Source organism: Equus quagga, chromosome 6 (genome assembly GCF_021613505.1).
Source record: "Equus quagga isolate Etosha38 chromosome 6, UCLA_HA_Equagga_1.0, whole genome shotgun sequence".
Taxonomy (NCBI): domain Eukaryota; kingdom Metazoa; phylum Chordata; class Mammalia; order Perissodactyla; family Equidae; genus Equus; species Equus quagga.
The window spans coordinates 99339139-99361134 of NC_060272.1; the positions used below are offsets into that span (position 1 = coordinate 99339139).

Genomic DNA, 21996 nt, shown 5'->3' on the forward strand with positions numbered 1-21996 from the left:
AGCATTATTTTCTAAAGACATAAAGCTACAGCTTCTTACACAATGTTATACAAAGACTTCTCTGCTTCACTGCCTTCAAGGATTTGCAAAACATATCAATTATAAGCCCATCAGCTGAATTCAAAATAACTTCAACCAAAATAAATTCTGTATTGCCATAAGTAGACTTGAAGTTTTTTGGGTCATTTCATGCTATGATAAATTGAACTGTTAGTAAAGTTATATCCACATCCACAACTTGGTTATTATAACCAAATTAACTTATTGAAATAGAGACTATTTCATTCTAACCAGCTACACAGTGTCATAGAGCCTTTCAAAAAAATGCTTAAAGGCTGATATTTCCTATTTCAGTGATTTCTATAGGTATTATATGGATGCAGCCTAACTTTCCCTCTATATGATTTACCTTGACAATGTGGAGACAGGTGATTTTACAGTTCTTTTCAAGACAAAGAACATTTCTTCTGTTTATTTCTCACCCCATACTCAGACAGCATCTTGGTTTTAGTTTTGTTCCATTCTTGTAAAAGTATATAAAGATTTTATGAAATTTTGAATGATACAATAAGATGGGAAAATACATTAATTGGCAGATTTTTCCCTTTGTCAACTATTGTTCATTTATCACAGGTTTAGTCAGCCAGAGACAAAGATTTGCAACTTGCCATGGTAAAAATTAGAGTAGAATTTCTTTAGAACCATAGTCCAGTAACTTGCTTATAAAATGTTACTTTTATCATAGTTTTATTTAACGTGGATGGGCATAAGTCCAAAAAAGCAAGGATGACAAACAATGTTGCTGTGAAGAGAGGAAACAACCTCTGGTTTTGTTTCTGCTCATGCACTGTCAAAGGTTATTATTCAGAACTTGGCAGGCAGATTGAAAAGGCAACACACACCAAGAGTTTAAATTCTATTCACAAAGAAGATGATTGTAAAAGCAGTTTTTGCCTTTAAACAGCATCTGCATAAAAATTTTTAGGATATGCAAAAATGTTATCACTCAACTCAAGTCAGCCCTGGAATGTGAAAATAAGTGTTCTTTTGTTTAGAGTGGACATATGCCTTCTGTCACTGGCTGTAACTGGATCTGCACAGGACAAAGATCTTTATGTCACTACTGAGAGTTTGCAATAATGAAGGCAGACGCTTCTAAGAAGATATTCTACATTCAACAATAGGTCATGGTCTTTTATTTGCAATTAATACCGCCACCAAGCTTCTTCACTCAAAGAATTCCCCAAGACGGCATTTTAATAATATAAGATTAGCTTTGGAGCAGAGTCTGATCAGTGTGTATAACAGAGAAACAGCTGCGGACAAATAGCAAAGGCTAACACGCAGCCTATTCTGCAACGTGCATAGCCAAAGAAAAAATTCACACAAAATATCATACTGACTTATAATAACCAACTCACTAGACACGACTAAATAAAGTTAATTAAATGAAACAGAAAAAATACTAAATGAACAAAAATATGGGAAAATCTTTAGAAAGGATCATATATTAAATAAAAGCAGCAGAATGAAATGCCCCAAGCCAAGGAGATGACACCAATTCAACTTCCCCTGATAACCAGGGAGAGAAAAAGCAAGGCTGGAGTCGTGGATTATCTTCTCAGGTACAGGAAGGACAGTTATAAATGACCATTAAGTAAAATCTAAAACTCTGTAAAAGGAGACATCTCTGCACTTGCAAGTAAAGAGCTATGGTTTCTAAGTGTTATAATGGAGAGTAATGCAGAAATAGCCCCTGCCCTCTCTTGAGTTAACTTTCCAACCATGACACTCATCTGTGCATGATCGTCTGCGCATTCTCATTAGGTGCCTTCTTTACTCAACAGCATTCTTTTGTCTGGCAGTTGAGTCAGGGGCCATGGAACAGTTGTTTTTATGGTTATTGTGATAATAATTGGTTTGTTCTTGATTCAAATCTTCAACATCAAGAACTCAATAACCACACTTTGACCTGGAGATTTAAGACTCCATCAAAAACCTCAGACCCAGCTTGATTTTAATGGAACATTATTTGGCCTGAAAACCAGCTGTCAGTGCTGGTCTGTATCTCCTACAACTCAAAGCAATGCTAAAGAACCAAGCTAATAAACCCCTCCAAGACAAAAGCCTGTGCAAAAGAATAATTCAGAACACTTAAATGGGAGTTACAGACTGTCTTTCCCTTCTCAGACAATTTTTGGCATGGCCTGTTGCCATCCCTTCTCTCACCAATCCCTAGTTGCTTACTCCCAATCATATGACCCCCACGTGCTTTGGCTGCTTCCCAAAGCCTATTGATTATGTACTTTAAAAATATCCTCTCTCCTGGGGAGTGATGGGAGGACAGTGAAAGGAGAGGAGGGGGAAGTCCTGTCAAAATGTTGGAGGCAGCAAGCAAAACTGCATTGAAGGATGCTTATTTAAGAGAGGAATATGCAATCGGAGCAGATGAACTCCTAGGCAACCCAGATCCTCATTTCATGCAAATAGACCAGTAATTAAAAACAGTAAAAGGAAACAACAGTAGAGAGTCACATTTCAGAGGCATTGGAATTGTTCAGAAAGTGGATGCTGCTCTAGGCTTTCTTTTTCAATCTATAGCACTGAAAATATTTTATGGGTCTTCAGGATCAGAGTGGCCAAGTGGCAGGAAGAGTTGAATGGTATTGCCTGTTCGTCTGACCCACATTTAGCTCTTGAAGGGATGTTTGTAGCACCAGGTTATTACTTTGGAAACTGAAAGTTCATTTATCCAATTAGCATTTATTGTGCACTCACAGGGAGTACAGAGCAAAATGCTCTGGGGTGGAAGTTGTAGTATAGAAGAAAATATCACTGCCTTTAAGGAGTCTCACTATTTTATGCAAAACAATAACTTTATAATAATGAGATCCAAGATTACATATGAGTATCTTATCCAGCTTACTTGGGCTATAGCAGCAACGTATCAGTTACGTTTATTAGGCTTTTTTGTATGTTTCTTTTCAAGGTTCCTTTTTGCGTGTGAGAAAATGTCAACAAGGGCCCCTCACGCATAAATGGGGTATCTTTCACCTCAGACTAAGCTGCCCTGAGAAGTTTATTAATCTATGCCATAACAAGGACATTTCTAAATCTCACCTGAAAAACTCATGACATCAGTATGGGGTGTGATGTGGGATGTTAGAGGAAGAGAAGAATCAAGGACAACCACAAGGGCTTAGCCCTGGGCAACTAGAAGGATAGAGTGGCAAGAAAAGGAGATGGAAAGGCTGTAGGGAGAATAGCTTAGCTGGGAGAGTTTGAAGATCAGGAGTCTAATTTGACATGTTGGATTTGAGATGTCTATTACACATTGAAGAATGAGTTGGGTAGGCAGTTGGATATTTGAGTCTAGAATTCAGAAGAAAAGTCTGGGCTGAAAATATAAATTTGGGAACTATTAGCATATTGATGTTATTTAAAGCTATAATACCAAGTGAGATCACCAGGAAAATGAATGTGAACAAGACAGGGAAAAGAAGACTTCAGGGGCTGGCCCCGTGGCTGAGTGGTTAAGTTTGCATGCTCCACTTCAGCAGCCCAGGATTTTGCCGGATCCAATCCTGGGCACGGACACAGCACTGCTCATCAAGCCATGCTGAAGCGGCGTCGCACATGCCACAACTGGAAGGACCCACAACTAAAACTACACAACTATGTACCAGGGGGCTTTGGGGAGAAAAAAGAAAAATAAAATCTTTAAAAAAAAAAAAAGAAGACTTCAAAATTGAGAGAACAGGCAGAAGAACCAACCAAGGAGACTGAAAATGAACAATTAGTGAAGTGGAAGGAAAATAAGAGATTGTGGAAGGCAAGTGATGTGTATGTAAGAGATGTGTCATCGGCTTGTAACTCAGATATAATGAGGACTGAAAATTGACCATTGGGTTTTGCAATATAGAGGTCAAGGATGACTTTGATAAGCATAAATTTAGTGAAGTGGTATAAGCAAAAGCCTGAACTTGGGTGGCTTTAAGAGAGAATAGACAGGATTCTGGGAAGATGGCAGAGAAGGAAAACTCTGAACTCTCCTCCTCCCATGGACACAGCAAATCTACAGCTACCTGTGGAACAGTTACCTCTGAGAGAGATCTGGAAACTGGATTTAAAAAAAAACCCATAACAAGGGACAACACTGACAAGGGTGGAAGAGGCAGAAATACACCTCTGATGAGGAGAAAATCACATCTCTGCCACAGCACTTCACAGCTGGAAGCAATCTCAAAGGCACAAAGCTTTTCCTGGAGCAGCAAGGGGATCTGAGCAGGAGATTTATGCCACAATAGGCATCCCAGCCTTTGAAGTCAGCACAACCCAGATGAGTTCCCATAATACCTGACTTTGCTGACTTTTAAAGCCAATAAAGAATACTCCTAGAAAAACTACCAAACTTCAGGGAAAGAAAAGCCTGCTCTTAAGGGGCCCACTCACAGATTCACTCATTCCAGAAACCAACACAAAAACACCGGAAAGAAAGATGCACAATCCTTTGGTAAAAGAGACTCACTTGCTAAGCCCTGAGCACATCTCAGAGACGCAGGGGGTGGCTGGGCCCACCTCCTCATGGACTAAGACACTGGCGGCAGCCATTTTGTGACCTAGCACAGTTGTGCTGACATGGATGATGGCAGATGCCATTGGACTTCTTCCTCTGGCCTGTTAGTGCAGGGGTTTGTCCTGCCCTCTAGAGCATTGATTTAATCCAGCAGAGCCAGGGCAGGCAGCCCCTCTAGGGACCAGCCTCACCCACAAGCAAGACTGCAGTGAACTTGTGAGCATGTTTAGGCAGGGCATGTGGGATCTCTGCAGTGGGATGAATGGGTGTGCCTCAGCAGGGCATGCATGCAAGTGAGCCTGTGTTGGCAGGGTGTGTGGGCCTGCAGGCAGTGATATGTGTTGGCCACAACAGACTTGTACAGCTGGCCACATCAAACAGCCACATGGGGGATCTTCCAACCCTGCCTTCCAATGCCGAAACAATTGTGTGCTGCCACACCTGGGGCCAGTCCCACCCATCTGCAATCCTGAGAGAGCTGACAACAGCCTCGCACCACAGGGAGCCTCAACAGAGGCCTGCAACAACTGTGAACCCCTGAGCCTAGCAACCAGCCACACTGAGGGTCTGACTCACTTAACAGCAAAAGAGAAGCAGATGTGTGCTATTAGACCTTGCAGCCAGCTGTGCAGGGGCATGCCCTGCCCAATAAAGTGACTAAAGTGACTGAAGTGACCATAGCAGCCTCACAAGGCTGAGCCTTACAACCTGCCGGTCCAAGGGCCAGCCTATGCTATCCCTGTGCCCAAAGCAAGAGCAACCCCTCCACAACAGAAGGGTACATAAGCCAACTCAGGGGGCATTCTGGAATATTTGGAACAGGTGATGAGAGGGAAGCCCATTGCTGGCCCTATAAGGGATCTCTTACATAAGTCCCCATTTCCAAGATCAGGAGACATAGCTGATCTACTAATACATAGATATAATCACAGAGAAGTGGGCAAAATGGGAAGACAAAGGAATATGCTTCATATAAGGGAACTGAACAAAACCTCAGAAAAAGAACTAAATGAAACAGAGATAAGCAATCTACCTGATAAAGAGTACAAACTAATAGTCACAAGAATGTTCATTGATCTTGGGAGAAGAATAGATGAACACAGTGAGAACTTCAACAAAGAATTGAAAAATATAAAAAAGAACCAATGAGAACTGAAGAATACAACAATGGAAATGAAAAATTCACTACAGGGAATGAACAGCAGAGTAGATGATACAGAAAAATAGATCAATTACCTGGATGAAGGAAATTACCCAAGTTGAACCGAAAAAATAAAAAAGAATTTAAAAGAATGAGGACAGTCTAAGGGACCTCTGGGACAACATCAAGCACACTAACCACACTAACATCTGTATTATAGGTGTCCCAGAAGGAAAAGAAAGACACAAAGGGGCAAAGAATCTATTTGAAGAAATGATAGCTGAAAACTTTCCTAACCTAAGGAAGGAAACAGACATCCAGGTATAGGAAGCACAGAGAGTACCAAACAAGATGAATCCAAAAGGCCCACATCAAGGCACATTATCATTAAAATGTCAAGAGTTAAAAATAGAGTCCTAAAAGCTGCAAGAAAAATGCAACAAGTTACATACAAAAGAAACCCCATAAGGCTATCAGCTGACTTCTAGTAGAAACCTTATAAGCTAGAAGGGAGTGGCATGACATTTTCAAAGTACTGAAGGAAAAAAAACCCTATAGCCAAGAATACTCTACTTGGCAAGGTTCTCATTCAGAACAGAAGGAGAGAGAGTTTCCCAGACAAGTAAACACTACAGGAGTTTATCAACAAGAAACTGGCCTTACAAGAAATGCTAAAGAGACTTATTTAAGTGGAAAAGAAAATATCACAAATATGAATAAGAAAATTATCAAAGAAAAAAATCACTGGTAAAGGCAAACATACAATAAAGATAGCACATCAACCACCTGTAAAGCTAGTATGAAGGCCAAAAGATAAAAGTATTAAAATATTTGTCTCTAGGATAAGAGGTTTAAGGAATACACACACACACACACACACACAAAGAGGTTAATATGATATGAAAAGCATAAAATGTAGTGAGAGGGGAGTAAAAATGTAGGTAAAACTTAGAACGTCAACTTAATATAGACTGCTATTTACATAGGATATTATATATGAACCTCATGGTAATTACAAACCAAAAGCTATAACAAATACACAAAAAATTAAGAGAAAGGAGCCCAAATATAATACTAAACAAAACCATTAGATCACAAAGGAAGAAAGTAAGAGAAGAAGAAAGGAACAGAGAAGAACTATTAAAACCCCCAGAAAAAAAGTAACAAAATGGCAGTAACTACATACTTATCAACAGCTACTTTAAATGTCAATGGACTAATGCTCCAATAAAAAGACAAAGGATGGCTGAATGGATAAAATAAAAACAAGAGCCATATATATACTGCCTACAAGAGACACACTTCAGACCTAAAGAGATTCACAAACTGAATGCATAGGGATGGAAAAAGATACTCCATGCAAATGGCAATGAAAGGAAAGCAGGGATAGCACTATTTATATCAGACAAAATAGACTGTAAAACAAAAACTCTAACAAGAGACAGAGAAGGGCACTACACAATGATAAAGGGAGCAATCCAACAAGAGGATATAACACTTGTAGATATCTATGCACCCAACAGAGGAGCACCTAAATATATAAAGCAATTGTTAGCAGACATAAAAGGAGAAATTGACAGTAACACAACATTAGTACAAAACTTTAACACTCCACTTTCATCAATTTATAGATCATGGAAACAAAAGACCAATAAGGAAACATTGACCTTAAGAGACATATTAGACCAGATGGACTTAGTAGATATATACAGAATATTCCATCCAAAAACTGCAGAATACACACTTCTTTTGAATTCATATGGAACACTCTCCAGGATGTATTACATATTAGGCCACAAAACAAATCTCAATAAATTTAAGAGGATTGAAATAATATCAAGCATCTTTTCTGACTACAGTGGTGTGAAACTAGAAATCAACTACAAGAACACTGGAAAAGCCACAAATATGTGAAGATTAAACAAAATGTTACTGAACAACCATTGGGTCAAGGAAGAAATTAAAGGAGAAATAAAAAATACCCAGAGACAAATGAAAGTGAAAAGACAACATGCCCAAATTTAGAGGATACAGCAAAAGTGATGCTAAAAGGAAAGTTAATAGTAATACAGACCTACCTCAAGAAACAAGAAAAACATCAAATAAACAACCTAATAGTACACCTAAAGGAGCTAGGAAAAGAAGAAAAAAACAAGACTAAAATCAGTAGAAGGAAGGAAATAATAAAAATTAGAGCAGAAGTAAATGAAATAGAGACTAAAAAAGTAATAGAAAAACTCAACAAAACTAAGAGCTGGTTCTTTGAAAAAAACAAAATTGACAAACCTCTAGCTAGACTCACCAACAAAAAAAGAGAGCAGTCTCAAATAAACAAAATCAGAAATGAAAGAGGAGAAATTACAACAGACGCCACAGAAATACAAAGGATTGTAAGAGAATACTATGTCAACACAAAAAAAACAAACAACCCGAACAAAAAATGAGCACAGGATATGAACAGACATTTTTCCAAAGAAGATATATACATGGCGAACAGACACATGAGAAGATGTTCAACATCACTAATTATTAAGGAAATGCAAATCAAAACTACAATGAGATATCACATTGCACCGTTCAGAATGGCTACAATTACTAAGACAAAATACAACAAATGTTGGCGAGGATGTGGAGAAAAGGGAACTCTCATACACTGCTAGTGGGAATGCAAACTGGTCCAGCCACTATGGAAAACAGTATGGAGATTTGTCAAAAAATTAAAAATAGAAATACCATATGATCCTGTTATCCCACTACTGGGTATTTATCCAAAGAACTTGAAATCAATGATCCAAAGAGGTTTATGCACCCCCTTATGTTGATTACAGCATTATTCACAATAGCCACAATGTGGAAGCAAGCCAAGTGCAATTCTACAGATGAATGGATAAAGAAGATGTGGTATATATATACAATGGAATACTTCTCAGCTGTAAAAAAAGACAAAATCATCCCATTTGCAACAACATGGATGGATCATGATGCTATGATGTTAAGTGAAATACACCAGACACAGAAAGACAAATACTTCATGATTTCACTCATATATGGAAGATAATAAATACATGGATAAAAAGAATAGATTAGTGGTTCCCAGAGGGGAAGGGGGTTGGGGGGGTGGTCAAAAGGAGTAAAGGGACACATATGTATGGTGACGGACAAAAATTACACTGCTAGTGATGATCACAATGAAGTCTATTCAGAAATTGATAAATAATAATGTACACCTGAAATTACAAAATGTTATAAACCATTATGATCTCAAGAAGACTACCGGCAAAAAAAAATCAAATACTATGAAAGCTATACACCTACAAATTGGATAATCTAGAGAAATGGATAAATTCTTAGAATCATAGAACCTTCCAAAACTGAATCAAGAAGAAATAAAGAAGCTGAATAGACTGATAACTTGTAAAGAGATTGAAACAGTAATCAAAAACTTCCTAAAAAACAAAAGTCCAGGACCAGATGGCTTCTCCAGTGAATTCTAGCAAACATTCAAAGGAAACTTAATACCTATCCTTCTCAAACTGTCCCAAAATTTGAAGAGGAGTGGACAATTGCTAACTCATTATACAAGGCCAACATTATCCTGACAACAAAACCAGACAAGGACAACAAATACAAAAAATTACAGGCCAATATCACTGATGGAGATCAATGCAAAAAACCTCAACAGAATACTAGCAAATTGAATACAACAATACATTAAAAAGATCATACACCGTGATCAAGTGGGATTTATTCCAGAGATGCAGGGATGATTCAACATCTGCAAATCAGTCAACGTTATACATGACAAAATGAAGGCTAAAAATCACATGATCATCTCAACAGATGCAGAGAAAGCATTTGACAAGATACAGCATCCATTTATGATAAAACAAAAAACCCTGAATAAAATGGGTATAGAAAGAAAGTAACTCAATATAATAAAGGTTACATATGACAGACCAACAGCTAACATCATACTCAACAGTGAAAAACTAATAGTTAACCCATTAAGAACAGGAATCTCTGTTCAACTTCAGTCTTAGCAGTATCTTTTTTAATACCATGTCTTACCAGGCAAGGGAAACAAAAGAGAAAATAAATGAATGGGACTACATCAAACTAAAAAGCTTCTGCACAGCAAAGGTAACTATCACCAAACAAAAAGATGACTTAGCAATTGGCAGAAGATATTTGAAAATCATGTAAATGATAAGGGGTTAATATCTAAAATATACAAAGAACTCATACAGCTCAACAACAACAACATAAAACAATCCAATTAAAAAATGGGCAAAGGATCTGAACATTTTTCCAAACAAGATATACAGATAGCCAACAAGCACATGAAAAGATGTTCAATATCATTAATTATTAAGGAAATGCAAATCAAAATCACCATGAGATATCACCTCATGCCTGTCAGAATGGCTGTAATTAACAAGACAAGAAATAGCAAGTGTTGGCCAGGATGTGGAGAAAAGGAACCTTCATACACTGCTAGGGGGAATGCAAACTAGTGCAGTCACTATGGAAAATAGTGTGCAGATTCCTCTGAAAAATTAAGAATAGAACTGCCAGATGATCCAGCTATTCCACTTCTGGGTATTTATCCAAAGGACATGAAAACATGAATGCAAAAAGATAGTTGCACCCCTATGTTCAATGCAGCACTATTTATAATAGCCAGGATTTGGAAACAAACTAAGTGCCTATCAACAGATGAGTGGATAAAGAAGATGTGGTATATATACACAGTGAAATACTACTCAACCATAAAAAAGATGAAATCTTGCCATTTGCATCAACATGGATGGACCTTGAGGGTATTACGCTAAGCAAAATAAGTCAGATGGAGAAAGTCAAATATCATATGATTTCACTTATAAGTAGAAGATAAAAAACACAACAACAACAACGAACAAACGCATAGACACACAGATTAGATTGGTGGTTACCAGAGAGGAAGGAGTGAGGGAGAAGAGCAAAAGGGGTGACAGGGTTCATGTGATGGATGGTAATTAGTCTTTGGGTGGTGAGCATGATGTTGTCTAGACAGCAGTCAAAATATAATGCTGTACACCTGAAATATATATAACGTCATAAACCAATGCTACCTCTATGAAAAAGTAAAATAATTAAGTAAATTAAATTAAATTAAGAAAACATAGAAAGCGAAAAAAAAGAGAGAGAGAGAGAAAACGGGCAGTGAGGAATAGGAGACACCTAGTCATCCTAGCTAGAATGTTCTTATATGCTGATAGGAAAGATTCAAAGAGAATGAGAAATTGATGATGTAGGTTATAAAATGCACCCCCTATAATGTTACTCAAATAGCACATATGAGACTATGAATTCTTTTATTTCATTGATGTTGCTTTTGGTTTTGTTACCGGGCTGTGCATCTCTGAGTGAGACTTCGCTAAGAGACTGGGCGACTTACTAATATACCCTTTATTTATATATATGTCCACTGGACAGCAATTCAAAAGTATGGGACTAAAGGATGGGGGAAGGAGAAGAAAAGAGAAAGAAGAAGAGCATGGATTAGGGAGTAGGGAGGGGTAGGGAGGACTAGGGAATGGTAGGGAGAGGAAAGAAAGAATACAGCAAAGAAAGGGAGGTAAAAGAGTAAAAATGGGGTGAGAATTAGAGTAAATGATAGGGGAAGAAGTATAAATATAAAGATAGGTATAAAGCAAAAAATTGAATTTTGTCCTTGCAACATATTATAAATAAATATATTTGTATATTTATGTTTATATAAATAAATATTATAAACATAAAATATGAATTCTAAATTCACATACTTATTCTATATTTTAGAAACATCTCAAGTTAACAAAAACTAGACCATCTTCAGCATTTCTCCTATCAGAACCTTTCTTTAACAAGAACTTGAAGGTTAAGGAGCTAAAAAATGTGAACAAAATGAAAGTAGCTTTTTTCTTAAGATAGTATATTCCAAAGTAAAATTTACCCTGTTCTATAAGGAAGGAGAGTCATGAGCCCCTTAACAAAAGTGTGAAATCTCTCCCCTCAAGGGGAAAAAAAGAGAAAAGAGAGAGAAGACAGACTAGTGAAACTATAAAAAATAAGCTATAATTTTTTTAAAAAGGTATAATTTTAAAAAATCTCTTTTAAATGTAACATCCTTATGAGTAGACACTGTATGAATTTTATACTTTGAAAATTCTATGCCATCCAGTAGCTGCTTAAAGTGCTAATTTTTGATTATAACAATGGTAGTGATGACAGTGATCCAGATTATGATATGGAGAAAATTGTATATATGGATATTTATTTATTTATTTGTATAAGCTATAGCCAAGGAAAGCATTTAGATATTCTGCTTTTATAAAAACCAAACACAAAGTAAACCAATCCCAATTTCAAAAGGAATGAGTAAAGTTAGGCATAAAGAAGAATTTCCCTACAGTGAGCCACTTGGATGCTAGATTGAGTCACCAAACTGTACTGAGGTATCATCTCCCCTGTAGAGAATGCCCCAGGGTTCTGCTTCCATTCATTTATGATGCTATTATTGGTGGACGTGAAGTAGGGAACAGAAGCCACTGTCTGCAAGCTTGAATGAAAATGATGGAGTGTGGTTCTTCTTCCTCAAGAATAATATCTAGCCAAGACATTAGATCGGTTCCAGCTTAACTCAGCAGCTCCCTTTATTTTTGCTCCTTTTAGGTAAAAACAATGTAGGGGAGGAAGACAACTCCTGTAACCCCGTAGGGCCTTCTGGCAGGTCTAAGAATTAAACTGACATGAGACAGAATAACAGGAGAAAATCAAACAAAGTTTAATAACACGTATACATGGGAGAAATCCAGGAACTTATCAAAATGGCCAAAGCCACCACCTTAAATACCACCTTCAGCTAAAGACAAAGGAGGCTGTTGGGGTTAGTGGTTTGGGATTTCAAAGGGGAGGAAGGCAATTTACATGGAGATGGAAATGCAAATGTTTGATAAACAAATGTTTGCTAGGCCATCTATAAACAATGTGACCTGAAAGACAGAACTTTGATAAAAATGGGCTTTCTAGTGCTTTCCTGTCTATCACACTTAGTTTATATCATACTGTGGTTATCTTATGGTGATAGCTCCTTCCTGAAACAGGCCTTCTATCCTAAATTCTTTTAGGCAGTTAAGGGGAAAGGCAAAGTTTCTTTCTGAGTCTTCTGTCTTTAAAAATAACCCAAAGAGACACATTTTGGGGTGGCCCATTCTGATCCTCAACAAGATGCTCATGATATTTCTTTATAACAATCTCAAGTCTTTCAAATGTTGGAATTAAGCACGATATTTTGGAAGTCATTGAGTAAAGAGAAGAAAATATTTAGTTCTTATATCAATCAAATACCCTAATAAACCTATAAACTACAACATGTTTTAAAAATCCTCAGAAGTGGGAAAAACAGAATGAAATCATTTACACTTAAATATCATCAAGTTATCTGGGAAAAAGGTTTAATTTGACAGACCTAGGCTGATATTCTTTCTTATTTTCCTTTAGACCACTGAGAAAACAAACCGTGAGGCACATACATTAAAAAATACTCTAATGGAAACTTGTATAATAAATACCAAAAAGCTGAAGATATTTTCAAATATTATAATATCTTGGAGATACTAAATAGCTATTTTAAATCGCTGTGTTTATAAGATTACAAAAAGAAGAAGAATTTTGACTTTGGTAAGACTCACCCACCCAAAAATGGGAACAGGCAAGAAATACAACTGCTATAGAAGCTGTCATTTTCCAATGTTTTTCCTTCTAGCTTATATTTATTTTTGCAGCTCTGGGGCCCTTAAGAAGTAGAGAATAAATAGCTGTGGATGGCTGCTTTATTAAAAACACAATATAAAATATTGTAGTTGCCAAATGGATCAGGATGAATTCTGTGAGGAAACGTTTTGCTATGAGATCCCAGAGAAAAAATGGCTAACCCTGAGAAAAACAGAGAGAAGAAAAGAAGATCCACTCAAAATAGGGATCCCCCTTCTATCCTTTTACAAGGAAAATGAATCTTTTGTATATGCAGAAGAAGGAGGGGGAGGGGATGCACATCAAATTTTTTTGCACTTTTTTTCTTCGGTTTTTATTGTACATGAAATTAAAATTAAACACAGGCTGAGTGACGTGGGTAGCTGGTATGTTTCCAAATTCTGCCACCCCTGAGCCAGAGGAGTAAATATGAAATGCTGAAGCATAGTTCTTCAAATAGCGAATTATATACTGGAGTACTTGTGAGAAACGGCAATTGGCTATTTCATGACACTATTGGTCCACAGAAAGAACAAAAACAGCTCTTACTCTACGTGGTTTGGAGCGTTGGCTTTGTTTTTAACCATACATATTCAATAAATAAATAGCTATTTACGAAGACATTTAGAGCTCTCTGTGGTTACAGAAAAGTAAGTGGTGAGTCTTGCTTTTTCTCTGCATTTAGATTATTGGGGGAGGGGATATTTCTTAGTTAACTGTGCTGTCTTTATATATATTCAGAGTCTGTGTTCTCACATTGCAATTACCACCATAAAGGGCAATCACTGTAAATAAATGTGCTGAGACGCAAACCCATTCTCTTGTGTGAGCTTTTGTGGCTAAAATCTTTTATAGTAATAGGATACCAAAATAACAACCAGCTGAAAATAACGTGTTATAAACCCTCAGCGGCTGTGCTTATATCATTGGACTCTTAGAACAAAAGGGAATCTTTCTGTTCCCCAAAGCGTTTCTGCAAAATTCCAAGTCATGAAGACGAACGGTTGTCAGGATTCATGGATAAACAAACAAACAAAAACACTAAAGAATGGTGAAACAACTGAAAGCAGACGATTGTTCCTAGAACATAGAGAAGCATGAAGCAAGGCTGGCAGAGCTCTGTACAGTCTCTCCTCTTCCTTCTCAGCACCGCTTTTGTTCGCATAGAAGATGCTTATTATTGCTCATTAGCATACATTAGCAAATGTTAATGAGTGTCTTCTAAAGAACAAAAAGCAACGTGGGGCAGGGGAGAGTCAGGATGAAGGCAGAGCAGTGAGACAAGGGCTGCAACAGAAGACAGGGAAGAGAATAAGAAAATGAGAGTGGCTGAGGACTTGAACTTGTAGTGTCCTGCAACTTGGAAGATCTGTCTTCCTGGCAAAATAGTATTAGCACTAAGAATGAAATGATTTAATTCCCTTTTTTCTCCTAAAAAAAAACTATAAAGGGAAAAAAAGCAAGTTATTAACTAAAATGAATCTTTCTTTTTTCCACTCTTTAGTTGTTTGGGAAAAATCACATTTTGTAGGATTTGCTACCCAACTAGGAATATTAATTAACATCATTGTCAGTTAATGAAAAGGAATTTTGAATTCTAGGTGTCCTCATGAGTTTATAAGAATTGTGACCACTCATCCAAACATTCCAACTTTTTCCCTACAGGGTCAATTTATAATACTTAATAAGAACAAACGTATAAGTAATTTGTATATGGTCTGTAATTTTATTAAAATAATTCACGAAGAATGTGGTGTATGTGTTAGTTTATATCTTAGCAGATAAATTATTACAATATAATGTATATTATATACAATATAGAGAGTATATTATAATTCCTTATAATAAGTAAATAAAATTATTTTAAAAGTAATAAATATAAATATATAGAAAATAACTATAAAATAATAAATAAATAAAATTCCTTATAATAAATCTCTCAATAGATGATAGATAGATATAGGGAGATAGAGACAGAGATGTATGACCTATTGACCTGTTTCTCTGGAGAACCCTGACTAATATAGAGTCTCTCCCTTCAAGATTACCCTAACGGAATCAGACAAACACTAGAAACAATAACACAAGGTATAATTTGATAAGTTCCACCAGAGAAATACAAGCAAAAGATTTGTTAGAGTTCATAAGAGGGAGCAAGATCACGTTTCATTAAGGGATGTTTGCTCTCTGTTACATTTCTACAAATGTTTCTAGAAACAGGCAGAACACTAATCAATATAAATAAACATGCGTTTCACTACCTGCTTTCCTTTGGATTAATCCTGATTCCTTCACGACCATGGCCATGAAGAACAGAGTTTATCCCATGACTAACCTAGTACTGAGAAATACGAATAAGAAAGGACTTTGTTCATCTGGGTCCCTAAGACTAATGCACTCATACCATAGAACTAGAAAAGACAATTCAGAGCTTTCAAGTTGGCAACTGGCTTAGTAGAAAGATCCTGAGTTTTTGAGTCAGACTCATATTTGAGTTTTGGCACTGCCACAATTTTGTGCTGTCATAACTTTGGATAATTTATTTAAATTCTCTCTGCCTTAGTGAAAGGAAGGGACAATAATCATCAAACAGGGTTACTGTGAGAACTCAGTGTAATAACGATGCATGCAATGTACATAATACAGTGCCTGGAACGTAGCAAAGATTAAAATAATCTACAAGCTATTCAAATGCTTTAACTCATACCTACACACACAATTTTGACATCTTTCACCTAAAATTCTAGGAAGTTAAGGAAGACACTTCTTCTTTTACCCTTCCTTACTATTTTGGACTCTACAAATAGGAAAATTGCCAAAATATTTCAGTCTGAGATTATATTAAAGGCTATTCACCAAAGATAAAGACAAGGAATAAAATATTACTCTGAACTTTGTCTCTTGGTCCTCTCAGCTCCTCCTCCCTGTGCCTGTTTATGTTGACAACCAATGTTGAAAGTCATGCTGCCCGAGCCAATGGTCAGCTTCATCATCCAATTCTTGCTTGTTGGCATTGGAGGAGCTACTGTAGCACAGATTTAGGTTGACCAACAAACAAAGAACCGACAGCCATTGTGAGTAATCATCTTTTAGTGCCACAGAAATTATAAAATTATTTCCATACAAAGAAACAGAAGTCAACCGGCTCTGGAATGAGAGACTTGTATGTTCTCTCTCACCCAGCTCCCGAATTCCTTTTCTTGGCAGTACTCTGGCATCCAGAGGACAAATTATTGTGACCGTGTGGCAACAGAAAACAGAAGTGGAGAGTGGAGAGTACTCAGTCACAGCCTGGCAGTCTGCCAAGTCTACTAAAAGACCTTGCTAATGGATCAGTATCCTGATTAGAAGTGATTTTTTGTTTTTAGTTAAAGATAATCAATTTTATTTTGATTAAATGCCAGAAGGTTAGGACTATAATTGCAACTATTATGTCCCACAGGGAAGGGCAATGGTCAAATACTAAGATCTAAACCCAGTTCTCTGACAGCCAGGTGGGAGGCAGAAAGAAAGCAGATGCTGATAAAGAGAGATCCCTTTAAAGGAGGAACAAATAAGTTCAGGTACTCATTATATTTTTAATTCCCAATTATCCCTTCCTTTCCTTTCCATGAGATAGAATTACTTTGGTTATTTCCAAGTCCAGAAAGCAGGACTAGATTACATGAGACCCAATTTTCTAACCCAAATAGTATATTTTTCAGACGATTCAAGGTAGGACTAAAATTCTGATGGCAGCCTGAGAAGCTACACAGCCTCCCTAACGTAATCAAATATTCCCCAAGAAACTAGTTCCTAGGTCATACCCAGCTAGAAGAGACTTCCAGCTCTGGTTCTTCCAAGTGATCTTATCACTCAGATATTCATCAGAACTATCCAGTTCCACATCCTGTCTCAAGTGTCAGGAAATCTCACTGTGAATGCATGTGTGCACATGCATATTTTTGTGTGTGTGCATGAATGTATGTGTATGTGTGTGTCAGAGTGAGAGATTTTTTGTCTTTTTTTATTTTATTGAAGTCATAACAATTTATAACATTGTGTAATTTCAGATATGCATTATTATTTATCAGTTTCTGTATAGACGGCATCGTGCCCACCATCAATAGTCTAATTTTTACCCATCACCACATATATGTGCCCCTTTACCCCTTTTGTTCACACCCAACCCCCTCCCCCTCTCTGGTAACCACTAATCTATTCTCCTTGTCCATGTGAGAATTTTTTTAAAAAGAGAGAATTTTAAAAGACTAAGGAAAGATTCCAGAATCCTAGATTTCTCTTCACAGCCTCTGTGTTTGTCTCAACCATCTACTTACAATAATTTAGTTCCAAAAGACAAATTGCGTCAATTTCCTGTGATTGGTGAAGCTGTTTTCTCACCTTGAAGCTCGATTATCATTAATAGCCTAATGGCTAGAAATAAGATTAGCTTATTTTTTATTCATCAGCTCAGCCTAATGGCACTGAGAATATATTTTAATGGATTCCATGGTCAAAAGCCATCAGTTTTCTTCTTCATTCTGTGACACTGAATTATGCCACTCTCTCCAAACCCTTTTACCCCATCACCCCAAATCCTAGAGGATTTCTAGCAGGAGAGGCCTATACAGTGCTTCTAAAACTTTAATGTGCATCAGAATCACCTGGAGAGCTTGTGAAAACATGCATTTCTGGGCCTCATCTACAAAGATTCTGATTCAGTAGGTCTGGGGGTGGCCCAATAACTGGCTTTTCTAAAAAGCTTCCAGGGGATGCTAACGCTGCTAGTCTTCAAACCACACTTTGGGAAGCACTACTGTAAGGCTCCTGTTAGGAAGCACCTGCCACCTTCTTTTAGGAAACATCTCTCACGACCTAGAAATCATCTTTCTTTTGTTGTCTATCTTCATGCCAATCTCACACTGTCTTTATTACCGTAGCTTCATAAGGAGCCTTGAGGGCAAGTATATGTCTTCCAACTTTGTTTTTTTTCAAAGATGTTTTGCCTCCTCTAGGTCCTTTGCATTTCTGTATAAATTTTAGAGTCAGCTTGTCAATTTATGCAAAAATTTTTAAAAGCCTACTGGGCTATGGATTGGAATTGATTTGAATCTATAGGTCAATTTGGGGAGAATTAATATCTTAACAATATTGAACCTTCCAATCCACAAATGAGGTATACCCATTTATTTAGGCCCTCTTTAATTTCTTTCAGCAATGTTTTGTAGTCTTCAGTGTTCAGATCTTATACCATTTTGGTCAGATGTGTTCCTAAGTGTTTTGTAATTTTTTTCTGATATTGTAAATGATATTTTTAAAGTTTCGATTTCTGATTTTTGTTTTTGTATATTGGTCTGTGGTTTTGTTTTCTTGGAATGTCTTTGATTCTGGTTTCAGAGTAACGCTGGTCTCAGTGAAAGTTGGGAAATATTCTCTTCTCTTCAATTTTCTAGAAAAGTCTTTGCAGAATCAGAATTGCTTCTTCTTTGAATATTTGGTAGAATTTTCCAGGGAAACAATCAGAGCTTGATATATTCTTTGTGGGATAGTTTTTAATTATAAATTCAATTTATTTAATACATGTAAGGCTATGAAAGTTATCTGTTTCTTCTTGAGTGAGCTTTGGTAGGTTGTCATACAAGTAATTGTACAATTTATCTGTTATCAAATTAACTGGCATGAGTTGTTCATAATATTGCCTTATTATCCTTTAATATCTGTAGATAGTGGAATTTGTAGTGATTCCACCTCTCTCCTTTCTGTCTTTTGTTATTGTGTGAATAAATATTTAATTAAAACTGTTATTTCCTCTTGATAAATTCCTGATCAGCCTGTCCAGTGGTTTATCAATTTTATTGATCTTCTGAAAGAACAAGTTTTTGATGTCATTTTCTCTAAAGTTTTTCCATTTTCTATTGATTTCAGCTCTGGTCTTTACTATTTACTTTCTCCTGCTTATTTTGGGTTTTATTGACTCTTCTTTTTCTAGTTTCTTAAGGTACAAACTGAGATCACTGAATTGAGACCTTTCTTTTTTTCTAATATAGGTGCATAATACTACAAGTTTTCCTCTAAATACTGCTTTAGCTGCATCTCAAAAATTTTAAAATGTTGTGTGCTTATTTTAATTCAGTTCAAACACTTTCTAATTTCTCTTTTGATTTCTCATTGGCCCATAGGTCATTTAGCGGTATGATATTTAGTTTCCAAATATTTTTGGACTTCCCAAATATCTTTGGTTATTGATTTCTAATTTAATTCCACTGTAGTTAGAGAATATACTTTGTATAATTTCAGTCCTTTTAAATTTATTGAGATTTGTTTTATGTCCTAGCACAGGATGTATTTTGCTAAATGTTCTATGTGCAGTTGAAGAGAATATGTGTTCTGTTGTTCTTAGGTAGAGTATATAAATGTCAATTAGTTCCAGATGCTTGATAGTGTTTTGTAGATCCTCTATAGACTTACTGATCTTTTTGTTTATTCTATCAGTTATTGAGAAAAGGTGTTGAAATCTGACTATAATAGTGGATTTGTCTATTTTTCCTTACAATTCTATAAGTATTTGCTTTATGTATTTTGAAGTTCTATTATTAGGCGTATAAATGTTTAAATTAGTTATTTCCTCTTGAAAAATTTATCTCTATCATTATGAAATGACATCCTTTATTTCTGATAATATTCTTTGCTCTGAAATCAAACTTACCCAATATTAACATGGCCACTCCAGCTTTCGTTTGAACAGTTTAATATAGTATGTCTTCTATCATTTTACCTTTAACTTTTTTGTATCTTTACACTGCAAGTGGGTTTCTTATAGGTAACATATAGTTGGATCTTGATTTTTTTTTTTGGTCCAATCTGACAATTTCTAACTTTTAATTTGGGTATTTAAACCATTTATATTTAATGTGTATGTCTACATGGGTTGGTTTAAAGCTATCATTTTGCTATTTAATTTTTATTTATCCCATTTCTTCTTTGTTTCTGCTTTCCTCCTTTTGAAAGGACAAATTAACTATTCTAATGATTCTATTTTATTACCTTTTAGGGCTTATTATCTGTGATTCTTTCTATAGCAAGTGGTTGGTTTAGGGTAAAGTGGTATTTAACTAGCCATAGTCTACCTTTAAGCAATATTATACCATTTCATGCGTAGTGTAAAACCTTACACCAATGTTTCCATTTCTTCTCTTCCAGACTTTGTGCCACTGTTGTCATACATGTTTTCAAGTTCACTAATCTTTTCTTCTGCAATGTCTAATCTGCTGTTGATTCTATGCAGCATATGCTTTATCTCAGACATAGTAGTTTTCATCTGTAGAAGTTTAATTTTGTCTTTTTAACTTCATCTATGTCACTACTTCATTTTTCTACTTGCCTTTTGAATATGTGTAATGCAGTTATAATAACCGTTTGTCTACTAATTATATCATCACTGTCATTATGGGGCAATTATGTTTAATGATTTTTCCCCTAATTATGGGTATTTTCACTCTTTTTTATATTCATTTTAATATTTGATTGCTTGACAGATACTAAGAATTTTTCTAATTGGGTGAATTAGATATTTTTATATTTCTATAAATATGCTTCAGCTTTGTTCTGGTATACATTTAAATTACCTCAAAACAGTTTTATCCTTTAGGGTGTCACGTTTAAGCCTTGTTATGTGGGACCAGAACAACATTTAGTCTAGGGCTAATTTTTCCCTATTGCTGAGGCAAACACTTCTGAGTACTCTACCTGTTATCCTATGAATTATGAGGTTTTATACTTTTGCTGGTTGAAAGAGGAATTATTCCCAGATCTGTGTGAGCTCTAAGGATTGTTCCCTCTAATCCTTTTGGGTAGTTCTTTTCCCAGCCACATGCATGTATAGATCATTACTCAGTTGAAGAGTCAGTAGGAACACTCTGCAGATCTCTAGAACTCTCTCTCTGTTGAGCTTTCTCTTTTCTGGGAATCTTCCCTGTGAATTTTAGCTGCCTTAATCTACCCAGACTCTCAGCTCTATCTCTTCAATTCAGAGAGCTCACTGATCTCCATTTACATCCCTCTTCCATGCTCCATGGCCTGAGACTCTCTAGATAGTCAGCTGGGGCAATCATGGGGTTCTCTCACTTGTTTCCATCTTTCAGAGGTCATTATCCTTTGCTATCCTAGGTATAATGTCTTGAAAACTGTTGTTTCATACATTTTGTCCAGGTTTTTGTTTCAGACAGGAGAGTAAATTCAGTATCTGTACTCCATCTTGACCAAATGAGAAATCTATCCACGCTAGATTTCTAAAGTTCTCTAAGCTGAGTTCTTTTTTTCCAGTCACATGGGAAAAAACATGAGTCAAGAGCCCTGGCTGCCTCCCATCCCTTTCTTTCTGTTTCACATCCTGTCACCTCCAAGCGATTCCACATGGAATTACCAATTTTAAGGAAATGGTTACATCATTTAACTATGTATCCATTAAATAGAAATAATGTTTATAAATATTTAAATGACATGCAGAAATATTTATGATATATAT

General features: G+C 36.3%; 1 protein-coding gene across 1 annotated transcript in view; it reads right to left on the minus strand.

Annotated features, from left to right (window-relative positions):
• TMC1 (transmembrane channel like 1) overlaps nucleotides 1–21996 on the minus strand; it is a 195400-nt gene that overhangs the window by 112911 nt on the left and 60493 nt on the right. The gene's annotated exons all lie outside the window — the stretch shown is intronic.